This window comes from Lolium perenne, chromosome 6, assembly GCF_019359855.2.
Source record: "Lolium perenne isolate Kyuss_39 chromosome 6, Kyuss_2.0, whole genome shotgun sequence".
NCBI classification, from domain to species: Eukaryota; Viridiplantae; Streptophyta; class Magnoliopsida; order Poales; family Poaceae; genus Lolium; species Lolium perenne.
The window spans coordinates 101557865-101574239 of NC_067249.2; the positions used below are offsets into that span (position 1 = coordinate 101557865).

At 42.1% G+C, this 16375-nt stretch overlaps 1 long non-coding RNA gene across 1 annotated transcript; it reads left to right on the forward strand.

Annotated features, from left to right (window-relative positions):
* The first annotated feature begins 5104 nt into the window (after positions 1 to 5104).
* On the forward strand, positions 5105 to 5948 carry LOC139831978 (uncharacterized). Its single transcript, XR_011746406.1, has 2 exons — positions 5105 to 5276; positions 5443 to 5948. It is a non-coding gene; the product is annotated as an uncharacterized lncRNA (long non-coding RNA).
* Positions 5949 to 16375: the final 10427 nt, after the last annotated feature.

A 16375-nucleotide genomic window follows, 5' to 3' on the forward strand; every position in this document is an offset into this window, starting at 1 on the left:
ATGGATCCTAGCATTCACTTTATGGGAGAGAGACACGCTCCGCTGTAGCATATGGACAAGTATGTCCTTGGTTTCTACTCATAGTATTCATGGCGAAGTTTCTCCTTCGTTAAATTGTTATATGGTTGGAATTGGAAAATGATACATGTAGTAATTGCTATTAATGTCTTGGGTAATGTGATACTTGGCAATTGTTGTGCTCATGATTAAGCTCTTGCATCATATGCTTTGCACCCATTAATGAAGAAATACATAGAGCATGCTAAAATTTGGTTTGCATATTTGGTTTCTCTAAGGTCTAGATAATTTCTAGTATTGAGTTTGAACAACAAGGAAGACGGTGTAGAGTCTTATAATGTTTTCAATATGTCTTTTATGTGAGTTTTGCTGCACCGGTTCATCCTTGTGTTTGTTTCAAATAAACCTTGCTAGCCTAAACCTTGTATCGAGAGGGAATACTTCTCATGCATCCAAAATACTTGAGCCAACCACTATGCCATTTGTGTCCACCATACCTACCTACTACATGGTATTTTCCGCCATTCCAAAGTAAATTGCTTGAGTGCTACCTTTAAAATTCCATCATTCACCTTTTGCAATATATAGCTCATGGGACAAATAGCTTAAAAACTATTGTGGTATTGAATATGTAATTATGCACTTTATCTCTTATTAAGTTGCTTGTTGTGCGATAACCATGTTCACTGGGGACGCCATCAACTATTCATTGTTGAATTTCATGTGAGTTGCTATGCATGTCCGTCTTGTCTGAAGTAAGAGAGATCTACCACCTTATGGTTAAGCATGCATATGTTAGAGAAGAACATTGGGCCGCTAACTAAAGCCATGATCCATGGTGGAAGTTTCAGTTTTGGACATATATCCTCAATCTCAAATGAGAAAATTATTAATTGTTGTTACATGCTTATGCATAAAAGAGGAGTCCATTATCTGTTGTCTATGTTGTCCCGGTATGGATGTCTAAGTTGAAGAATAATCAATAGCGAGAAATCCAATGCGAGCTTTCTCCTTAGACCTTTGTACAGGCGGCATAGAGGTACCCCTTTGTGACACTTGGTTAAAACAGTGCATTGTGATGATCCGGTAGTCCAAGCTAATTAGGACAAGGTGCGGGCACTATTAGTACACTATGCATGAGGCTTGCAACTTATAAGATATAATTTACATGATGCATATGCTTTATTACTACCGTTGACAAAATTGTTTCATGTTTTCAAAATCAAAGCTCTAGCACAAATATAGCAATCGATGCTTTTCCTCTTTGGAGGACCATTCTTTTACTTTCAATGTTGAGTCAGTTCACCTATTTCTCTCCATCTCAAAAAGCAAACACTTGTGTGAACTGTGCATTGATTCCTACATACTTGCTTATTGCACTTATTATATTACTCTATGTTGACAATATCCATGAGATATACATGTTACAAGTTGAAAGCAACCGCTGAAACTTAATCTTCTTTTGTGTTGCTTCAATGCTTTTACTATGAATTATTGCTTTATGAGTTAACTCTTATGCAAGACTTAATTGATGCTTGTCTTGAAGTGCTATTCATGAAAAGTCTTTGCTTTATGATTCACTTGTTTACTCATGTCATATACATTGTTTTGATCGCTGCATTCACTACATATGCTTTACAAATAGTATGATCAAGATTATGATGGCATGTCACTCCGTAAATTATCTGTGTTATCGCTTTTACCTCGCCGACGAGCAGAACTAAGCTTGGGGATGCTGATACGTCTCGACGTATCGATAATTTCTTATGTTCCATGCCACATTATTGATGTTATCTACATGTTTTATGCACACGTTCTGTCAGATTCGTGCATGTTCTGGAACTAAGCTCTTAACAAGCTGCCGAAGTGCCGCTTGTCGTTTTCGCTGTTTTTGGTTTCAGAAATCCTAGTAAGGAAATATTCTCGAATTGGACGAAATCAAAGCCCAGGGGCCTATTTTTCCACGAAGCTTCCAGAAGTCCGAAGACGAAACGAAGAGGGGCCACGAGGCAGCTGCAGCATAGGGCGGCGCGGCCCCTGCCCTGGCCGCGCGGCCCTATGGTCCGGGCACCTCGCGCCGCCTCTTGACCTACCCTTCCGCCTACTTAAAGCCTCCGTGACGAAACCCCAGCACCGAGAGCCACGATACGGAAAACCTTCCAGAGACGCCGCCAACGCCGATCCCATCTCGGGGATCCAGGAGATCGCCTCCGCACCCCCGCCGGAGAGGGGAATCATCTCCCCGGAGGACTCTACGCCGCCATGGTCGCCTGGGGTGGGATGTGGGAGTAGTCTCCGCGTGGAGGAGGGGTCCGTGGCAGTAGCTAGCTGGTTGTCTTCTCCCCAGTGTGATATCCTTGTCGGATCTTGTGAGCTGCCTAACATGATCAAGATCATCTATACGTAATTCTATATGTTGCGTTTGTTGGGATCCGATGAATAGAGAATACTTGTTATGTTGATTATCAAAGTTATATCTACGTGTTGTTTATGATCTTGCATGCTTTCCGTTACTAGTAGATGCTCTGGCCAAGTAGATGCTTGTAACTCCCAGAGGGCGTACTTATGCTCGATAGTGGGTTCATGCCCGCATTGACACCGGGACAAGGACAGAAATTTCTAACGTGGTGTTGTGCTGTTTCCACGAGGTATAACACATTGATGCTATGTCTAAGGATGTAGTTGTTGATTACATTACGCACCATACTTAATGCAATTGTCTGTTGCTTTGCAACTTAATACTGGAGGGGGTTCGGATGATAACCTGAAGGTGGACTTTTTAGGCATAGATGCAGTTGGATGGCGGTCTATGTACTTTGTCGTAATGCCCAATTAAATCTCACTATACCCATCATGATATGTATGTGCATGGTCATGCCCTCTTTATTTGTCAATTGCCCAACTGTAATTTGTTCACCCAACATGCTGTTTGTCTTATGGGAGAGACACCTCTAGTGAACTGTGGACCCCGGTCCAATTCTCTTCATCAAATACAATCTCTTGCAATACTTGTTCTACTGTTTTCTGCAAACAATCATCTTCCACACAATACGGTTAATCCTTTGTTACAGCAAGCCGGTGAGATTGACAACCTCACTGTTTCGTTGGGGCAAAGTACTTTGGTTGTGTTGTGCAGGTTCCACGTTGGCGCCGGAATCCCTGGTGTTGCGCCGCACTACATCCCGCCGCCATCAACCTTCAACGTGCTTCTTGGCTCCTCCTGGTTCGATAAACCTTGGTTTCTTTCTGAGGGAAAACTTGCTGCTGTGCGCATCATACCTTCCTCTTGGGGTTCCCAACGAACGTGTGAGTTACACGCCATCACTATCCTGACTGTAGGAGACCTTAGTTAGCATGGACGTTAGTTAGGAAACAAGTACTTGGGAAAAACTATTTACGAAACAAATTCTTTCTTTAGTCGGAAGTATAGCTTCTACTCCTCTTATTTATTCAAAGCTTCTAAATTCTTACCTCTCCGCTTTATAAAAAGATTTGAAAATCCTTACTCTATTGTCTCATCCACTTCAAACCTGCATATTGGACGATGTCCCCAACTCAGACCGGAGACTCGAAATCGAAGATGGATCAACCTTTTATGAAGTCTCACGTATCTCCAACGACAACTATTGAAGATTGGAGGCCGACTTAGTGTGCCCGCAAAGGGATAATTAGATCATGTCTTTGGTTACCACCAAAGCCCGTCAAGGAGCTGACCTTTTTCCTCCGTGGACTCGCACTTTTTGCAGTCGTCAGGAATCAAGTCCTCAGTTTCTTGACTAGTAATTTTTAGGCCAGCCACGAGAAGATATCGACTTCGGGAGTACCTCAACAACTACCTCTTCGAAGACCTCACATCCCCGGGATGTTGAGCAAGAAGACTACGCAGTTTTCTCCTCCGCCTCAACATAGAAGACCGAACACCAGGCCTGCTTCACAACCAACTGCCACGAAAATCCATGTTGGAGTCCATAAGAGCAAAATGAAGACGGCAACATATGTGACCAGCCCCCAAACCTATATGATGGATAGGACAAACTCAATCGCTTTGATTGAGCTACCCCCGCGCATTAGGAATTTCTGGGTACTTAGAGTACCATGTCTGGTTTGATGATTGCCTGTAGTTCCCTAGTGTGCTGCCTTGAGTGTTTGTATCTGTTTGTTGTGTGCATGTATGTCTTGCTATTTAGGCGTTCCCGCCCTTTTTAATTGTTTGAAGTTTGTAAAACAGAAATTAAAAATGGAAATCTGCCAGTGTACTGTTTTGCTAATAAAAATAGTTTGGTAGCTCCGATTGATGTGATTCCAATTGCGCTAGAACCAGTATGAAATTACCCTTCAGATGCCATTGACCTTGTATTTTTAGGATTTTTGTGCGATTTTTTAATAAATAAAACTTGATCACTGTTTCTGGTTAGTATTTTGAGTCTCAAAAATTGAAAAATAAATATTTTTGAGTGATTCCAATTTTATAGGACTGCTGAATGTTTTCTTAATCATCTCAAATAAGTTTCAAACATTTATCTGTTGTGTAAATCCAGAGAGAAAGAAAATGGTACAGACATGCGGTAAACTTGTGAATCCATTTGTGAGAGTTTCAGAAACAATTTGAATCCAAATCCAATTGTGTGTGAATCTCTGTTTAAATATCTTTCAAATGCCAGTGGCCTCATATTTTTAGGATTTTACTACGATTTATGGCTTACAGATCTTTTTTTTCTCAGGACAGGATTCAAGGAAATTCCTAAAATTGTAGGTTTAATATTTTTGGGTGATTCCAATTGGGTTAGTCTTTTATTAGTACTGGCTATATAGGAAAAATATTATTATTCTCTGTTCATACATATTTGTTGCTGTTAGTAATGTTTATGTGTGACATGCATTGTTGAAGCAAAACTTTTCGGTTTATTTAAAACCCTTGACCAACTCTTTTTAGAAGAGATGGGCAACCTTTGTTTTATGCTTGCAAAACAAAACCTCTGCAACCTAACATTAACTCTTTCGTTTTGCTTAAGTTTTCATATGATGTGGTATATGGTTTGCTTCCTATTTTTGTATAGTGTTAAGTGAGCGAATTAAATTAGGAAAACTGATTTCTACTTTTCCAAAAATGTTTGAAATTATGTTGTGAATGTTTGTGATGCCAAACTAATGCTCTTGTCCTCTTCATGATGTTATCTACCAGGGGATAATTGGTTTATACCATGGTGATAACCGAGAGAGGCAATTGCTATGTTGTGATGCACTCATGCCTCTACTAGGTAAATAAATGGGGTTTTCTAAATTAAAACTCTTAAATTTATTTTGTGGTATCTATAAGTCCTTAGTATGTTATACCTTGGCTGCATGATTAGTTGTTGATTGTTGAATGTTGTCTTGTTGATGCAATGTGATTGATTATGTTCCTTTTATATTTTCCGGCGATAGATGCGAACAATTCCGGAGAAGAAGAAGAAGAAGTGGAATCGGATCGGAAGATTATTTATATTGTTGGAATTCTTATATTGATGGAGTTGAAGAAGTCCGGGGACAAATAAGCCAAGGCAAGCCATCTTTTGATCTCTGATTCGGTGTCTAGTTGGATGTCATTTGTTGATGTCCAAAGCACCTTAACTCTGTGTGTTATTCTCTTTATTTATGTCATCTATGTGTGATTGCAAGTGGGGTACTCCCTAGTGGTGATACTCCACTATTGTCTTTGTGATTATGGGATGCATGGTATCATGGCCGTGCTATTCCTCTTGGTTACTTGTATGCTCGACTTGAGCATGTTCCATCCCAAGATAATGACTTACACCACACCCACCCCCTTTCGTATTATAGAGGTATCAATGTCATGATCTTGGTGTATTCTCAACTTGAGAGGAATATGCCGTGTACCCATTGGAGAGTATGTTGGATAGTGATACTCCATTATCTAAGTTGTTTTTCTAGCACCACAAATCTGAAAGTATAATCCTCCTTGTGTGGTCATAGTACATGCTTACCTTAAGCAAGTATGATCCTCTTTATGCCACTCACATATACCCCTCATGGCGTGATGACCTTCATCTCGGCCATGGTGTTGTATTAGTTCCTTCTCATGAAACTATAGGTTGGGAACCCCTCAAGGTTTACCTTGTTGTAAATGTTTATGAAAACCTTGGGTGAGTTAACCCAAGTGTATGGTTTAAGAAAGCAAAGGATCTTGATAAGGATGTTTGGGAAAGTGGTGTATGGCTGTTTGTTGAACAACCAAGGTGTTGTGGGAAAAATGGTTTTAAAAAGGAGCACTGCGTATAAGTGTACACCAGCCCAACTTTTATCGCGCAACCACTCTATCCTGGTGTGGGACGGGGCTTAGCCCGTAGTTTGTTGAAGCTGGCATGGGACACCTCACAACTTTCTATAGGGGTGGATATGGCCCTGGCCGGGTTGCGCTCCGGAGGAGGCAATACACCGTAGTTGTCTATAGCCGACGACATTACTGAGGGTCTTCTGTCATGGCGCCGGAGATACGCTCAAAAGGAGGTATGCTGCCGGGGTGCCGGGAAGGGGTAAGCCCGCAGGGAAGGACTCGTGCCAGTGGAGATGGGCGAAAGGTTATGTCCGGGTATCCGTCATGGCATATGTTGTTATGCGGGGATGATGCCCACACGATAGGTATCCGGATAGTTGTGGGGAAAGTGTGCAAACTCTACAGAGTTAAATCTATTCAAATAGCCGCGTCCGCGGTCATGGACGGGTTGCAAAGGTCTACCTTAACCGGGGCTTGAGTTTTGTTTTGATAAATGCTTTGCAAAGAAAGTGTTGTGTTGGATGTACCGGAAGGGTACGGAAAAAGGGCGTGTGTTGACCATATGGAGATGGTCGTGGAAAAATGGAGGCTAAGTGGGGAACTCTTTCCTAAATGTTTCTTGAAGAGGAACTCTTCTTTAACAAAGATATAGAGATGTCATAAGTATCTTTTGAAGTATCTTCTTCAATAAAGATATAGGTATGTCATAGGAATCCTCTAGCATTTCCATCAACTGAGATGGACTTATGCTACCTCATCTCCAATAAAGATATAGATATGTCATAGAACTTCCTAAGCGTCCCCATCAATTGAGATGGCGGCATGCTATATCCACAAGAGAAACTGACGCTCTTGTGCATGCTATATCCACAAGAGAAACTGACGCTCTTGTGCATGCTATATCCACGAGAGAAACTATGTCTCTTCCACATGCTTTATCCACCAGAGAAACTGGTTCTCTTCCCCCTGCTATTTCCACTAGTGAAATTAGCTCTTCCCTCTTGTCATCGTAGATTAGCACTTGTTATCTTGCGCTCTTGCAAAGTACCTTTCTTGATGGTTTGCGAGTACAATTCCAAATGTACTCACGGCTTTTCCCTGGATATTTACTTGGTCAGACTTGGAGGAACACGACGGATGAAGAAGGAGTTGGCGACGTCTATGCGAGCTAGGAACATCTTCCCAGTCAGTTGCCTGTAGGGTTATGGCAGATGACTTGGGTACTGCGCTGCTGAAGTGATGTTGCTACTCTGATGTTTAGTTAGCCCCTTCGAGGCTATTATGTACAGGATGGTCAAGTGACCTCATTGTAATTTTCTTATTCCGCTTTGTAATGGATGGTGTAATTTGGTATCAGTTCACGGCGCACTGATCATGGGATCGTGAACTGTATACATAACAGGGAATTTTGGATAGCTAGTCCGGGGTCCCCACACACACCCATCATCCGATGAACTAAATGTAACACAATGTCCATTTATTTGGTGTAAATGCCCTTCTGAATGAACCATATATTTGGTGGGTTATGGTACACAACATCAGTAACCAAAACTTGTTTTCATTAGACAATATTATATATCGATTGGTATTGCAAAGCTAACGGTTCATCACGTAGCCACGTATCTTCCCAAAAAATTCGTACCTAAGCCGTTACCAATTTGAAAGTGACATCTAAGCTGAACAAATTCCTTATGTTAGTTGGAGGCGCAATATTAGAGGTCATATGAATAATACGCCAAACTATTTTAGCCAAAGGACAATTAAAGAACAAATGTTGATTGTTTCATTTTGAGAGAAAAAAATATACTTCATTTACCATTCTAACTTTTAAGCTACATCATCCTTTGTTAGAATGACTCTGCGATGTAAAAAATTACGTAAAAAATCCAATTTTCAGTGGTAATTTTATTTTCCAAATATATTCTATTAAGAAGACCCTATGACCATTCATATAGTCTAGATACATCGATTTAATCTTGAATGCATCTAGCATGGTTAGATTCTAAAAAAACACATCTTCACCATCCCAAACATGCACGCCCATCAACCGCTAAACTAAATGTAACACAATGTCCATTTTTTGCGGTTAACGTCTTTCTGAATGAACCATATGTTTGATGGGTTAGGGTACATAACATCAGTCACCAAAACATGGTTTCGTTAGACAATATTATATATCGATGGGTACTGTAGAGGTAACGGTTCATCACCTAGCCACATATCTTCCCAAAAATGTGTGCCTAAGCCATATCTATTGAAGAAGTCATCCATTACTCTCAAAAGACGAATATGCAGCATTCAATTTAACTTGAGATAACATTTTTGGAGTGTAGGTATTAATTCTTTGTTAGTTCCTGCCATACCACATATTCATGTATGGTTTTGAATATATAATTAGTAAGCATTTATTTTTCAGCTCTAGGACTTCTACCCCGAGGCCTCCCTGTTCCGCCGGCCTACAAATCTATATTTGAGTTTATGATGATTGATACCTTCGATCCAGATTACGGATTGTAGTATGATAAGCTTTTTCCCTAGTAGACCTAGATTTAATTGAACCTTGGGAAGCACTGCTAAAATGGTGCAAACGAAACTTCTACAAGATTTGCTAGTTAATTTGATTTTATGTTTACCGGACCTATCTAGTTTACTTTTAAGGGGATTGTGTTCAATGATGGAAAATAGACCAAGGTTAAGGTTTCTCCTGCAGCTATGCATACATGTATAATTAAAGCACAAATATGTAACAAATAAAATAGAGATAATAGATTTGTGAGTAGCACATCCGTAAATACTCTTGCCCCTAAAGCCAAAGGTGACAAGAGCCTCTTGGTCCAACCATTGTCCTCATATGCGCGAGCAATAACAATTATTAAACATATGAATTGTAATGTCCCAGGTTTAGAGACGATTGAGGGGTAGATTTTAGAAAGGGATGTGCATTGCATCGCAAATTCTGGGGAAATTTCGCGCTTTTAAAACAAAACTGCATTGAAGGGGGACAAGTTTCTCTCTCGACATCCTACAGGGTTAGGATTTCGAGAGTGCGGCAAACTTGTTCCTACTCAACTACATTAGGGTTTTGAGAAGAGAGAAGAGATATTACATCACAATCTTAAGTTGCATGATTGAATTCAAAATTAAGTTGCATGATTGAATTCAAACCAAATTTGAATTTGAATTTCAAATTCAAACATCAAATTGATATCTCATAATTCAAACTTGAGATAATTTAATAAACAATTATGTATAATCAAGAATATAAATAGTACAACAATTATATAAAGCTCCTTAATGGAAGCTTTATTGATAATCACACATAATACATTGTCATTTACAATATCCAGAATAGTAATATGAATTATTACAACACATTACACAAATTGGAAAAATAGAAAAGAAAATATAAGAAAAGTACAAGATAAGATTCTATCCTAAATACTACAAAGTAGACTTCATTTGATTTTAGACTTGATAATCTTCAGGTCCATCTTGATCAATTGCTTGATCCATGCACACAAACAAAACTAACACCACATTATGCCAAGTGGCAATGCCACTTGGCAGATTAGCAAAGAAATGAGAAATTTAGAGGATATGACCAAAGCTGCCGAGCTGATCCATCTCACAGCCAAGTCCCAGGCCTGATGCAAAGCATCAGGTTACACACACACAGCCTGCTCACAAGGCTATGTGCATGTAGCACACACACACGGTGAGTCACCAAAGTGAAATGGTGGAGCTGTCGACCAGAGAAGCAAGAGCCAGGCATATAAAACCTTTTCCACAGTAAACCCTAGCTCATTCATTGACAAAGCAGCAGGGCAAGTCACCAGATAGCAAGAACACCTCAAGAACACCAAGAACAGGTGAACAGCTAGGGCTGTTTCACCTATTTCCCAATCACCAGAAAGTAAACCAAGATATCAATCTTGCAAGGAGGAGCAGGGCAAGCCAAGAACTCAATCAGCAGCTGAACCTCTACACCAACACCCATTTCTAGGAGCTGGAGTGAGGTATACACAAAGAATCATGAGCAAGCATCTGTCTTGCTCATAAATAAGCATGAGCATCAATCACACACAAGCAAAAGGGTGTGAGTACCCAGTTTGTATCATCATCTGGCTACTAAGCCTTTTGGTGCAAGCAAACTAGAGAACAGTCAGAGGGAAATTACCAAGGGAACATTGGTATGTCAACAAGGTGACATACGAGAGAAATCCAACCTGGATTAATCCCTAACTAGCCATTCAAAATCATCTAGCACCTAAAGCCAAGCAAGCCATCATACATTAGATAGATTATGTCTATTCTTGTTGTCAACAGCAAAGGTAACTGGAAAAGCAACATGGTTTCTTCCAGTGAGATATCCACCTCAACCACTTTACCAAACCCAACAGAGAAGCCATGCACAGATATCATCACCCAGATGGGTTCAAAAAGGAGCTAGGGTCCCCAACAGATGTTGGCATCCCTCTAGCTCAATCAAATTAACTGTAAGATGATCACAACTGCCAGCAGTTCACATCATTTATCCACTTAGCCAAGCAAGGAATTACAGATAAATGAAACAGATAAGTAACCCAAAGCACTAACATCTTGTCAGTGACCCAATGGCTCACTGCAAGCATCAGATGATGCTTGAGCAAGCATCAACACACACCAGCACAGGTATGTGTGTCACACAGACACCAGGATAAGCCCCAGATAGGCACAGGCAGTAGATAGTGAGCAAACGACAGACAACAGATGATCACTGGATCATCAGTGCTTGACAAATTATGCAAGTGCTTGTCAGAGACAAGCCTGGCATCAATTCATGAATTACAAAAATGAGATAGCCCAATTAAACAATAGATGCTTCACAGATAATCACATAATAACTCATGATTGTATCCAGAGCACATCAAAGGCATGACGAGCCACTGGATCAAGATGCACAAGCAAGACACACATCAAATCTCTATTTAATAACACTGTTAAGCCCACAGTAATGCTCAAATTAGCACAATCATAAATCTGAGCACCAGAATAAGCCACAATGGCTCTGGCACTTGCAAACTTGCAAGAAATTGCACACTGTAATCAAGCCAGGGTATCACACATGAACACACTTGAATTCTAGCAAGCATAGCAACTAGAATAGAGGTACAGATCAGGAAATGAGTGAAAACAGCAAGCACTGGCGTGACCAGGGTAACACTGGCCAAGGCCAGTAGGGCTCATAGCAAGAACAGCAGCATCACAACTATGGCCATGGCAGTAGAGCAGTAGCAGCAGCTAGCCAGAAGAGAGCAGCAGCAGCACACACGCATGCACAGCAAGCGCAAGCAGTAGAGCACGGCACAGCATCTCCATTGGGAGAGGCAGGCCAGCCACTCGAGCAGAGCACAGAGAAGGAAGAAGAAGGGGGAAGGATGGAGGCGCGCGTACCTGGAGCGGAGCACTACGGCGTGCCATGGCGGCACGGCGGCACGGGCCAACCACGGCAGCGCCAAGCCACGGCCTGGCCTGGCATCGCCGAGCGCGAGCGCCCCATCACCACCACGGTAGCAACCACGGTGGCGTCACGGCGCCAGCAGCGCCGGTGAGCGACGCATCACCGTGTGGGCAGACGCGATGGGGGCAGACGAAGGAGAAGACGAGGTCCAGATCTAGCCGGAGGATCTGGTGCGCCGTCGTGTGGCGGACCAGATCCGCCGCATCTCGTCGCCGGAGTTGGCCGGAGATGGCCGGAGAATCTCGGCGAAGGCGGCGGCGACCACGGCATCGCCAGAGCGACCACGGCATCGCCAGAGCGCGAAGAGGAGGAGGAGCGTGTGGGCCGACCGAGCCGGAAGGGTGGCTCGGGTGCGACCTAACCCACTGGGCCGCACTGATAGGTGGGCCCAGGGGCATTATTGTCTTTTCACAAATCCTTTTAATTACAGAAACTTTGAAAATACACAAGAAATATTTAATAGCTCTAAAAAATTAATTAAAAATATGAAAATTGATCAGCACAAAATGCTCTATCTAAATAAAATATCAAAGTGAATTTTTGAAGACAACTATGAATAAGTTCAAATTTGAGGATTAAAATAATCATTCAAAACACATATATTATTTTCAATAATGAAAATAAGTCCCTAAATGCATTTGGACTTTAAAAACACCTTGACAACATTTCAAGGTTGTATTTTGCCCTAAACAGAGTATCCCCAAATCATTCTTAGTATTAACCTCTTACATGAAATAATAATGACATCGGAAGGGGGGAACAAACCCTAAAATCTGGAATCATGCATAATTGCTTATTTAACCATTGCCCTTATCGGACAATGATGCTATTTTTCAGAAACAGAGGACAAGGGTTAGTCCACACCATCCAACTGCAAAACTTTGCAGTGTTCAGGCAAGTTCATCAATTGCTCATGTCATTTGAGTATCTTTATCAAATTACTTGCAAAGCACTATGGTTATCACTATTGCATAAAAACCAAAACCACTATTTTCATAACTATGAATATGACTATGTGGTGGGCAATGGAACCATGGATTGTGTTGATATGGTGGAGGTTCCATTGCAAGGGTTTATATCCATCTAGGACTAAACAACAAATGTCGTCCAGTGATTCTTGTGCCGTAATACCCGTGTTAACCATAAGATCCGGAGTGGGATGGAGTAGTCAAAAGTGTTTCCACCTCTTGTTCATCAACGGATGCGCTTTACCGTAGTACACTTGTAATCCAAGGGGGCAAGCGGTGAGGCTGGGGAGTCCTAAGTCCCCACGGCATTGTCCGTAGTACACTTGTCGCCCGAAAGAGCAAGCGGTGAGGCTGGGGAGTCCTAAGTCCCCACGATATTGCGGTCTATGATGGGTTGCAGCTACCGGCGTAGGAATGTATGGTAGAGCCCTGCATTGACGTCGTGGTCGGGGTCCACCCTGAAATCTATGGGAATAATGGGACCGGCGTGGACCCAGGGTCGGGGCATGCAACAAAGGGTGGGTGTTCGAGGTAGCGGAGGAACATGATTGGCTAGACCTTATACCGGGCCTCACACCATAGGAAGTGTGGACGGGAAAGCTGCCCGGTTGGCACCAAGGTTAAGATCTCTTATGGGTAAAGCAACACACCTCTGCAGAGTGTAAAGAACCGTGACCTGTCACTCCCTGTTCCGGGATATGGAACTGCGAACGCGGCCGGAAAGGAGCTCCATGAAGTTCTAGTAAACCGGTGAAGGCTGACGGACTTAGTTCTTTGAAATAAAAGCAACCTCTTGAAGAAATGTTTATCAAAACCTGCATTGGTATTAGGCTTTCTGGCCTAATATCGTAGCTAGTGCATTAAACACCTCTTATCTATAATGAACTTGTTGAGTACGCTCGTACTCATCCCACTCTTAAATCCTTTGCTTAGATTGTCTGAATCGTCTGGAGGAGGACAACGACAACCCTGAAGGAGCCGAGATCATCGGCTATGAAGAACCAGACCTCTCTGGAGGTGTTGAAGGCGTAGACTACCTTATAGTCTACGGAACCGGGGAGGCTTCCGGTGGAGAACAAGCTTAGACCGATAAAGAGTAGTAGTAACCGAGCAGTACGAACTTCTAGTACTTAACTGCTCGTTGAAATAAATGTATAACCTAATGAAACTTCTATATTGTAAGTTAAGATGGGTTCACCTCGAACCCAGGAGTATCCCTCTCAGGACCCAAGAGGAGCTCCGAGACGATATGTATATTATGCTTGTAATAATAAATGAATGAGTTATGGACCTGCTATGTTCTGTTGTACTACTCTGAGGGATGTAATATTTGCGGAATGGTACTTCGTGAATGTTATATCAACGACTGGCATACTACAACATGCAGTGGTATGCAGGGTCACCACATGAATACAAATCAAAGCATTAAGCTAGATGATTGTGCCGTGATACCGAATGAATCACTAAACATGTACCGTTACTTTCCCGTTTCTGTCACTGAGGTTTCGCGGTAGCACGCCGTTCTCCACTCATCCCATCTCTTGCCTTGATCGATCCGAATGATATGGGTACTTGCAGATCATCGAAACAAGGCAAAGAGATAAGGATACAAGATTCAAAACTCATATTTAATCCTTACACATATTATAAGATTAGATGCACATAAAAGCTGCGAGGATTCACCCCAACCCGCAGCCCGTGGGAACTACTCACACATAATATCAAGATCAATAACAAAGATAGAAATCATTGTGGCAAATACTTGGATTGAAATCACAATATTCTTACAATGGTCGCCAATCCTCAAGGAGATCTCTTTTACAATGGTGATGGCTATGACTATGGAGGAGATTGGAGATGGAGTGGATGAACCATGGTGGTGGATCTCCTTCTATGTGGTGTAGATGGATCTGATGGATGGTGGCTCTGTTTGGCGACTAATGGCTCTCTTTTTGGCGTCGGGTCCTTCATAGAACTTATAGGGTTTGATCTCGGGAAGGCTGCATCACATGGTACGGGCGCATGGTACTAGCGAGGCTTACCCGTACCGATACCCGTTAAAGTCCCTAGAACCGCCTCTTCGAGCATAGTCAACTTTGTTGTACTCTTGCCGCGATTTTCTTCAGTAATTGCAGGTCCATTTATCATCATGACATGATTTCCTGCACACCATTTAAAAATAGAAGAGATTGCACATGTTTTCATTAATTAGTCATTTGTAGCAAGTTGAGAGGTAAATTTAGTCAATTTCTTGACTTAGTAAGGGTTTAATCACGAGAAAAGTGGCATATTTCACAGCCATCAACTTCCCCAAGCTTAGACTTGATCATCCTCGAGCAAGAAACAAAGAACCATAAGAAACTTGACGTGTAAACCAAAATAACGAGAAAGTGAACTCACTTACAAGTGGTAGCCTTATGTGTCCAACACTTCTTCCATTTGAAAGCTTATCATAGTTAGAGAAGTGCCAATAATATAATAAAAGCATCGGTAACTCGAGACAATCATAATAAAGGTTTATAAGTACGAATAACTAGTTGGAACAGACCAACACGAGTGTTTCAAAGCTCTTTCAAAGAGCTGGAGTACAAATTTATTAAACACAAATAAAAATGCTTTAGGAACACATCCCCAAGCTTAGGCTTTTGCAAGCCGTCTTGTTGAGCTCATTGTGGTGGAGGATAATTCCCAAACTTCCATTGGACGCTCCAATGAGTGAACTGGGAATTGAGATCGGTGGTGGTGTCTCGAAAGGTTGATGGCAAGGTTGCTCGGGTTCTCAATGCTTCCTTCGAGCGGGTACATTTCCTGATAGGTGGTGAAGTCTTGGAGTGGTTGTTGCTCCTGTTCTGGTCCTGCATGTTCTTGTTCAACTTCCTCTTCTCCTTCAGGTTCATTGTGTTGTTGTGGTAGACTTGCCTCAACCTGCACTTCATAGTGCAAACGCTCATCCTCGAGAGAGAATAGACCATTAGGCGGAGAGGAAGCAATCAAGTGATCAGCTCCCGGTATGTTAAAGTAAAATCTACCATCTATCTTTCTAACCATACCACATGCAATATAGTAGTAAAACCAAGGCAGCGAGGGCCTTCCAATGTTCGTAAATTACTCACATTGATGTTAAGTCCTCTTGCCAAGATGGTGATGACCCCTCCTCCACATATGGGGCCCCGAGTTTTAAGTTCTTGGTGGTTCAGGTAGATGATTGATGACGCGTCAAGCACACGTCTGTTGGGAACCCCAAGAGGAAGGTGTGATGCGTACAACAACAAGTTTTCCCTCAGTAAGAAACCAAGGTTATCGAACCAGTAGGAGTCAAGGAACACGTGAAGGTTGTTGGTGACGGAGTGTAGTGCGGCGCAACACCAGGGATTCCGGCGCCAACGTGGAACCTGCACAACACAATCAAAATACTTTGCGCCAACTTAACAGTGAGGTTGTCAATCTCACCGGCTTGCTGTAAACAAAGGATTAAACATATGGTGTGGAAAATGATGTTTGTTTGCGAAGAACAGTAGAGAACAATGATTGCAGTAGATTGTATTCAGATGTAAAAGAATGGACCGGGGTCCACAGTTCACTAGTGGTGTCTCTCCAATAAGAAATAGCATGTTG